An 8877-nucleotide genomic window follows, 5' to 3' on the forward strand; every position below is an offset into this window, starting at 1 on the left:
CTGCAGCTGTGCGCGCTCAAGCTGCCTGGCCCTCGTAAACTCCTCGGCTACGGAAAACATCAGGCCAAGTTTGGAGGGAAGATGGCGGCTCCCTGTGTTGAGACTGTGCTATGCTGGCGCCTTACAAAACCCATGCTCTTTTCACTAGGTCATGAAAGATGAAAGAGAACATGGTACCAAAGAGAACATGGTCTGAGAGATGAAAATGGAAGGGGAGGGGCCATGGGCCTTTTCTATATTATTTTAATTTTACCAAAAGGGGTGAGCCTTTAAAGATCCCAGGACGGGGCTGGAGAGATGGCTCAGTGGTTAAGAGCGCTGGCTGCTCCTTCAGAGATCCTGGGTTCAGTTCCTAGCAACCACGTGCAGCATGTAAGTGCTGGGAAACAAAGCTGGGTCCTCTGCAGGAGCAGCAAATACTCTGAGCTACCTACCGGGCCACCTCCCCAGTCCCTAGCATATCTTTTTAAAAAAAAAGAACAAAAGCCACCGATAGATAGCAAGGCTCTCCTGCTGGGGACCGCAGTATGGCGGCGGCGGCAGCAGCGGAACTGTAAAGAAGACACATCCCCGCTCCATCCAGATATCACGGTCTTGGAGACAGAATTCAGCATAACAATAGAAAGGCTGCAGGAAGGGGAGGCCTGAGTCGAAGGCAAGGACCGCAGTTAGCTGAGGATGCCGATGAGGGTGGTGGGGGATTGTTCCTCACTATCCTTTTCGGTCAGTGGAATAGGCCGCTCTTCTGGCCTAAAGCTAAGCCTAGCGACAAGCAGCTGCCCCCTCGGTTCCAAGCTCTGCACCCTGCTGTGGTCAGGGCCCTCTAACCTGTGCATTTCTTTAGATGGGAAATAAGGTCTGGCTTAACAAGCAGCGATTATCTATCTGTAGGACCTGTATCTGTGGAAGATTTTATTCGTCCATGGCACATTAACAAAAGCAAAAAAAAGGTATAGGGCAGTAGGCTTGAGGCAACATGTTTATTTGTTTTTAAAGAGATAGGTTTTTAAAGCAATGGCTCAGTGGTTAAGAGCACTTGTTCTCGAAGAGGACCGGGGTTCAGTTCCTAGCACCCACATGGCAGCTCACCACACACACACACACACACACACAGACACACACACACACTCGAGGTCCTGACTGTCCTGGAACTCGCCAAGACTCGCCTGCCTCAGCCTCTGGCACGAATCATCACACCCAGCTTCTAGAGCTTTTTTTTTTTTTTTTTCTGTGTGGCAGAACTGAAGCTCCAATGGGCCCCACAGTGGTTGGCATTAATGAGTCACAACCTGGGGCCGTGGTCGTCAACCTCCCTGATGCTTCGATCCTTTAACACAGTTCCTTATGTTGGGGTGACTCTGACCATAAAAATTATTTTATTGCTACTCTGCAACTGTAATTTTGTTACTGTTATGAATCATAATATCTGATATGCAAGATTTCTGATATGTGAACCCCCAAAGGGGTTGTGACTCATCAGCTGAGAACCACTGACCCAGGGAGTCTTAAAGAGGGACTGCCTAGATCCGGTCGGTCAGTGGGCGTGTGTGTGAGGGCTGTGACTGGTTACTTCCATTTCTTCAGGAACTTCAGGCTCACCCCTTGACTTCCCCGAAACCTGGGAACTGTGTGACCCGAACAGGGAGCTAAAACAGACTGTTTCTTGCCTAAGTTGGTTTTTGTCAGGGTATTCCATCCCATCAACAGAAAGGAAACCAGGACGTCCTTGCGGGATAAACCTGACTGTGGCTTTTGAGCCTTCGGTGGGAGGAATGTGGAAGTATGTTGGGCTAAAAAACTTGCTGAAGTCGGGATAATGTGCCACTCTAGCGGGAGCCTGGAAGACATCAATGCATAGAGAAATGCAGACCAATGGAGGCTCAGCTCACGAGCTTTCGGAGGCAGAGACTCTGTCCGGGACTGGGTGGGGGGCCGTTCTCGGGATATTTTGGCAGAGAATCAGGCTTCATTCTTCCGGGGGTCCTGAGCCTCTGAGTGAGGCTGAGCTTAAAGAAAACGGTTTGTTTGGCAGAGGAAGCATCAGCGTGGGAGCACCTTTGAGTGGGGCTAAGGGAATGGGAGCGCCTCTCCGGGGCAGCTGTAACTAATAGAGAGATCAGTGCCTCCGACATGAAATTCCTGCACTGCAATGGGAGAATGGGAATGTACCCTGAAGGCAAAAACCCTGCCCTCAGAGGAGGCTCCGTCCTGTAAAGATTCAAATTCATTTCAAGGAAGAAAAGCAGAAGCTGAAGGGTTTCCTGTCCTCGGAAGCAACTGCTCAGGAAAGCATGTCCCTACGGGCATCACACAGACGATGAGACAGCTGTGGTCCAAGGCTGACAGGATAAGCCGCCACGGAGTGCCAAATGTGCCAGCTGCAGAGACCGATACCAAGCCCCGGATGTAGCCCTGTTCCCACGGGCAGTAGCAGGCGACTGCATCGAGCCATGTCCACCGTGGAAGTGATAGTGTTTTGTCCTTACTGGAACAGATACTTATTTTGGTCATGGATTGGCCTTTCCTGCCTGTGATGATTCTGCCATAGCTACCACAGTTGGACTTCCACGACGCTTTATCCACCAGCATGGTATTCCACGCTTTTGACCAAGAGACTCACTTCATGGCCACAGAAGCAGGACCATATTCATGGGATCCACCAATCTCAATGTGTTTGTCACATACATTCTATCAAGCAGCTGGCTTGACAGAGCAGTGGAATCGCTTTCAAAGTACACAGCTGCAGGGCCTGTTGGGTGGCCTGGAGAGCTGGGGCAGAGTTCACCATCAGGCTATATACGTTTTGAATCAGCATCCAATCTACGGTACTGTTTTCCCATAGCCCGGATTCACAGGACCACAAATCAAGGGGGAGGAAAAGGGAATGTTTCCACTTACTATCACCCCTAGCAGCCCACTAAGAAAATTTTTGCTTCCTGTTCACAGGACTTTAACTCTGTTTGCCTAGAAGTTTTGGTTCCAGAATGGAGAATACTTCTGCCAGAAGACACAACAGACTTTCCACTGCACTGGAAGCTGGGACTTCCTCCTGCTTATGTTGGGTTACTGATGACCTTAACCCAATAGGCTACAGGAGGGGTGACTGATCCAAACTACCAGGGGGAAACAGGATTGCTTTTCGATGAAAATGATAAAGAAGCTTATGTCTGGAGTGTAGGAGATCTTCTACTATGTATTCTTGGTATCAGTATATCCTGTGATTAAGTTCAATGGGAAGCTACAACAATTCAATGCAGGCGGAGTGACAAATGACCCAGGCTCTTCAAGAATCAATATATGGGTCACCTCTCCAGGAAAAGAATCAAGGCCTACCGAGGTTCTTGCTCAGGGGAGGAAATACAGAATGAGGAGTAGAGAAAGGTAGTTATGAAGGCCATGTGACTCGTTACAGAGAAGAGGATTAGAATTGGTCCAGGAAGGAACCTGGAGGCAGAAAGCAAAGCAGAGTCACAGAGGAGTGCAGCTTACGTGACTCAGGATCAGCTGTCTCTGGGGTGGCACTACCCACAGCGGCTGGGCCTCCCACATCGATCATTAGTCAAGGAAGTGGCCCACAGATTGCAGTACAGACCAGTCGGATGGAGGCATTCTCTCAGTTTGAGGTTCCCTCTTCCAGATACGAACATGCACAAACATACTTATGCTTATATACATATATTAAGCAGATATTTGTGTTTCCTTGCCTCTCTTTCATATCATATAGTATGACAGTAATTGAGATATCAGTGGCTAAGTGTTACAAATCTATATTATCATATTTGAGTTATGAGACACTAAGAAACTAAGCATTCTTCAAGGGACTTTGCCACCTATTTTAGGAGAAAAAAAACACATGAGTTTGTGGTTTTACGTGGGATAGTTTATATCATATTAGGTAAAATTATGAGCTTGTTATTGTTTTCATTTGGGAATTAACCATGACATAAGGATTTCCAACTGGGTGTCAAGTTGACCCAGGCCCAGACTTGCAGAAGGCTGATCCTAGCTGTCAACTTGACTGGTCTGTAATCAGCTAAAAGGCAAGCTGCCAGGCACTTCTGTGAGGGGCTTTCTTGATCAGATAATAAGTAGGAAGATGCACCCAGAAGGAGGCAGCCCAGATAAAAGGACAAAGGAGGAGGAAATGTTTCTTTTGCCTGCTAGTCTACTCAGTTTCTGTCACCGCTGATTCCTTCTCTGGCATTAGAATCAGCTTTTTCCAACACAGACTGAAGATCAATCAATGGCTCTCTGGGAATACTCCAGGACTTCAGTGCAGACGGGGGCTCTTGGCCTCTCTGGTGAGAGACAGCCGTTACTGGACCACTCTGCACCACGGACGCCACTCTAATAAATCCGCCTTTAACATACTTTCTATTGACTCTGTCCAAAGTACATGGACTGGTACCGGCGCAGTCGTGTATACCTGTAAACGCCAGCTAGGAGGCAGACACGGGAAGGCTGCTGCCAACTGGAGACCGGCCAGAGCTGCACAGTGATACTGTGCCTCAAAAAGACATAAACTCCACAGCCATTAAACAGCAATTACCAATTCTCAGCTCCCCGACTATCTGTCTGTCTGTCTGTCTACCTATCTATCAGCCCTCCTACGGCTATGAACCTCTACATTCTCACTAACACTGCACCAGGGCAATGCCTTCCTCTGCACCGTCACCCGCACGGGTGTTCAGTTTCCTTTAATATAGCCATTCTAAAAACCGGAGGCACTATTTCACTTCCGCTTTGACTTACATTTCCATCCCTGGAGGCGTTAACACCCTTTCACGAGTCTGGAGGCCATTTGTAAAGCTTCTTCAGAGATCTTCTCAACTCATCTGTGTACTTATTAACAGGGCTGTTAATGGTTTGCTGCTGTTTTTGCTTGATGAGGTCCTCACTTCTCTTACTGTTCCTTTCCCCTTCTAAAGATAAGGTTTCACTCTGTAATCCGGGCCAGCCTTGAACTCTTTAACTTGTCCCAGCTTTGAAAGTGTTGGGATCACAGGCATGAGCGACCACACTGGATCCTCAGGACACTCTGCTGGCTACAGATATTTAGGAGCAGAGGGCTGAAGAGATATGCTAGTGATCAGGACACACTTGCTGCTCCTGTGGAGGGCCCAGGTTTCGTTCCCAATACCCACCTGGTGGCTCACAACTATCTGTGACTCCAGATTCAGGAGATCTGACACCTCTCCTGGCCTCCACGGGCACCAGGCACACATATAACGCACAGACATATATGCAGGCTAAATGTGAATATACATAAAATAAAAATAAATCTTTTTTTTTTAATTTAACAAGAGATATTTAGCGATGCCCTGGGGATGTAGCTCAGTTCACAGTGTTTGCTTAGCATACATGAAGCCTAGGTTTGCTCCGCAGCACAGCAGAAACTGGATGTGGAGCCCCAGCATTTAGCAAGTAGAAACAAGAGGATCAGGAGTTCAAGGCCATCTTCTGATACACAGTTCCAGGTTGAGAGACCCTGTCTCAGAAAAACACAAGTATCTAGGAACGGAGAACACCCTCTCTCAAGAGCTCCTGGCCTTTCTGGTTCAATGGCTCAGCCGGAAAAGACCCTTGCCTAAAGCCTGGTGACCTGAACCCAAGCTCTAGACCCACAGCGGAAGGAAGGACCTACTTCCAGAGTGTTGTCCTCTGACCTCTTTAAAGAGAAAGTCCCGGTAGGGTGGTGGCGCACGCCTTTAATCCTAGCACGGAGGCAAGCAGATCTCTGAGTTCAAGGTCAGCTTAGTCTACAGAGCCAGTTCCAGGACAGCAAGGGCTTCCCCAAGTAACCCTGTCTCAGGAATTAAAAAAAAAAAAAGAGGGTCTTGCTATGTAGCCCAGGCTGGCCTCAAATTTGCTGTGATCCACCTGGCTCAGTCTCCATGAGTAACTGAGAGTATAGTACCGCACCATCAGGTCTGGCTTCTGAAAACGTTCATCTGAAGCCCGAATTAGAAACAGCGCACACCCTGGAATTAGGGAGATGTCCAGACTTGACCTGGACTCTGCTGAGTTACCTTTGGGAGGTGCCTGAAGATTTCCGGGCCAAACACTATCTAGATAAGGAAACTGAGACCTAGAAACGGAGGTCATTTCCACAGTGCCAAAATAAGCCACCAGTGAGTCAGCACAGGCTCATTCGACGCGGCACCTTTTCTCCTGAAATGTTTCTTGCCGTTATTGACTGTGATGATACTCACGAGGGCTGAAACTTCTTCTGATTTATGATTGAAAGCAAAAAGCTGTGTATTCATGAAATTCTAGTGTTAAACTCAAGAAAGCTTTGCTAAAAGTAGGACCAGGTAGGCATTCCAACTTTTTAGAGGTGCCATTGGATGATGCTCTTTCTGGGTAAGAAAAACCTCCACGCTCACACTGCATAGCTTGGGCCCTGGCGCTCTGCTCGGTGTGAAGCAGGGTGAAGGCACACTAAGGTAGTTAGATATGGTGGGCCACACCTATGACTTCAGCTGAGGTCGGAGGGCTACTACTATTTGCAGAGCAACGCTGGCTACACAGTGAGTTCCAAGACAGCTAGGAAAAGCAGCAAAGAGGGTGAAGGGAGGTGCACTGAAGGTGCTCCGGAATCAACACAGACATCTACACTCAAATATCAACAATGTGATAACGAGGCTGGAGACGCGGCTCATCAGTTCGGAGCACCTGCTGTTCTTCCAAGAGGACCTGAGTTTGGTTACCAGCCTCCTTGTCAGGAGGTTCACAACTGCTTGTACCTTCAGTACCAGGGAATCGACGACCTCTGCCGGCCTTCTTGGGCATCCCCACATGTGTCACACACACGACACACACTTGTGCCCCGTCTTTAAAAAGCCAGGTGTGGTGGTGCATTCCTTTAATCCCAGCACTAGGGAGGCAAAAGCAGGGAGGTTACTGTGTGCTTCGCCCCAGCCTGGTCAAGTCAGGCCTACACAGGAAGACCCTCTGTCTGTCTGTCTGTCTGTCTGTCTGTCTCTCCTCTCTCCCTCAGAAAGGAATGTTTTTCACCGGTAACTCCCGTAAACAGCCCTGTATCAACGCTCACACACAGCACATCACAAATTAACAACAACAAAAGAAGACAGAAAAGTGGGAGGTGAATGTATAGGAAAGGGGGGGGGTTGAGTGGGAGAACGGGAAGAGGATGGTAGAGGGTAATAAGGGGTGAAAATGAGCAAAAGTAGATATGAAATTGCCAAAGAGTATGGTTTTTTTGTTTGTTTGTTTTTGTTTTTTTAATGTGACTTTCAGGGCAGGCAAAATGGCTCAGTGGGTAAAGGCACTTGCTTTCAAGTCTGAGGACCGGAGTTTGATTCTTGGGACCCACACGGCAGGAGAGAGCCAACTCTCCGGTAATTGGTGTCTGACCTCTTTATCAGGTATGTCATGGAACTACCCTGGGGCTGTTTAAACAGAAGATAACCCAGGTGACCCCAGGAGAAGAGTGCAAACTGAGGGACGGCCAGAATTGTTACATTGTACATCATCTGGTGGCAAACAATGTAGTCCATTTTTCAGGAAGGTCATAAATGTCAATGGGCCTCTACAGTATGTGAAATGTGAGCCAACAAGCCTGCAAGAATCTTAGCCCCTGCGCTTCCTGGTCAAGAAGGACTGGGTGGAATGTACTGTTCACGCTGCCTGCTAGTGCTTCTGAAGCCCGTAAGTACCTGGGTCTAACAAGTATCTGTTACTTAGGAAAGAGGAGTGGCTAAAATCTAAGGGGATCATATTCCGATTTTGGAACACAGCCAAAATCTTGCTAGGCTCCGGATGTCAGCAGGTAAGGTCATTACCACCAAGCCTTATGACCTGAGTTCGATCCCGGAATCCACATGGTACAAGGAGAGAAATGACTTCCTCAAGTTGTCCTCTGACCGCTATACTCTGGCTGTGGAACATACTCGTGCCCTCCGCCCCCGCTAAACAAATATAATGTGATTTTTAAAAATGTCTTGTTCAGGTTTCCAAAGAATCAAGGAAAACAGAGAAGTCGGGTCACTTTGTATCTAGACATGTGAACTTGCAACTTCATTAAAAATTCACAGGGTCCTTTCCTCTGAACTAAAAACTCTTGGCTTCGGGGGGGGGGGGGGGGGTAGTGAAAAAAAAAATTCTGAAATCTTATCCTTCACGCGGACATTTAAGACCCGAGGCTACACCGTAGAACTGAGCTCTGCCCCAGTTTCATAAAACATACATAAAGCATAAGGCTGGAGCATCTTTAATCGAACCAAACAGGGTGTGTGTGTCAGCAGGTATTAAGTATCCCTACGGTCGGGCCACGCAGTCTGTAGTCTAAGGGGCTGAAGAGAAAGACAAAACCAGGTGTGGGGTGGACAGCAAGACCCGGGAGGGCAGGGGGTGGGTGGGAGGTTCTGGCACACGAAGGGAAAGGGAAAGCAACTCCACATGGGTGTGCGGAAACAATCGGACCGCAGAAGGAAGACACGCGGGGCAACTCCAGAATTTTCTGGAAAGAGGGCTGTCAAAGCACGCCACGCTGATTAAAGCCCAGCTTCTCCAACTTAACCCTCGGTAAGTGTGAGGGAAAGGAGTGGTGGGAAGGCTGCCCGCCCTGGGGCAGAGGGTGTGGCGAGGATGCGGGCGAGGGCGCGGGGTGCGCGGGGCCCGCCGAGCGCAGCGGCCCGCGGGCTACCCGGGCGCTGCCGGCCGCCCCGGCGCCGACAGGGTTAAAGAGTGCGCGGCCGAGGGCAGGGCCCGGTTTCCAGGGAAACGGCTCCGCCAGTTCCGGCGGCGCGGGCGCGTACCACTGCGCGGGGGGGAGCTCGGCGCGGAGGACGCGGAGGGCGCAGCGCGGCCGGCCGGCTCCCGGGGCGCGGGCCCGACCACCCCGGGGAGATCTGC

The 8877-nt window shown here is 49.4% G+C and overlaps 1 protein-coding gene across 1 annotated transcript in view; it reads right to left on the reverse strand.

Annotated features, from left to right (window-relative positions):
• Positions 1 to 4820, reverse strand: part of Wnt5b (Wnt family member 5B) — a 40147-nt gene extending 35327 nt beyond the window's left edge. Inside the window, exon 1 of the mRNA XM_055604212.1 lies at positions 4753 to 4820. The gene's annotated coding sequence lies outside the window, so the exon portion shown is untranslated. The remainder of the gene's footprint in view (positions 1 to 4752) is intronic.
• Between the last annotated feature and the right edge of the window lie 4057 nt (positions 4821 to 8877).

The sequence above is a fragment of the Psammomys obesus genome, unplaced genomic scaffold (assembly GCF_907164565.1).
Source record: "Psammomys obesus unplaced genomic scaffold, mPsaObe1.curated_primary_1811, whole genome shotgun sequence".
NCBI lineage: Eukaryota > Metazoa > Chordata > Mammalia > Rodentia > Muridae > Psammomys > Psammomys obesus.